The following is a 647-nucleotide window of genomic DNA, read 5'->3' on the forward strand; positions in this document are numbered from 1 at the left end:
ATCGTTCTCTATCCCCTATATAGTGCACAGTCTGATCGTTCCCTATCCCCTATATAGTGTACTGTCTGATCATTCCCTATCCCCTATATAGTGCACTGTCTGATCGTTCTCTATCCCCTATATAGTGTACTGTCTGATCATTCCCTATCCCCTATATAGTGCACTGTCTGATCGTTCTCTATCCCCTATAGAGTGTACTGTCTGATCATTCCCTATCCCCTATATAGTGCACTGTCTGATCGTTCTCTATCCCCTATAGAGTGTACTGTCTGATCGTTCCCTATCCCCTATATAGTGCACTGTCTGATCGTTCCCTATCCCCTATAGAGTGTACTATGTGCCATGTAGAAAAGAGTGACTGATTTCAGCTGCAGCTTCAGCGTGTGTTTATAATGTAGGGGCGGGGCTTCAGATTCTGAAGTGCCGAGTGATGTCATCAAAATCACTGCTCCTTATTGGCTGTCTGAGAGACTGTACATTTTGAACGCTTATATTTTCTAAATGAGAATTTTGTCATTGTTTTGGAGCGCACTAGCAGTTCGACTAACATACACACTAAAAGCCCAAAAATATTAATTGTATAAATATTAAAAATATGAATCAATATTTTGATATCACAGGGACTTTAAAGTGTTTATAATTTCCGT

The sequence above is a fragment of the Gobio gobio genome, assembly GCF_949357685.1.
Source record: "Gobio gobio genome assembly, chromosome: 6".
NCBI lineage: Eukaryota > Metazoa > Chordata > Actinopteri > Cypriniformes > Gobionidae > Gobio > Gobio gobio.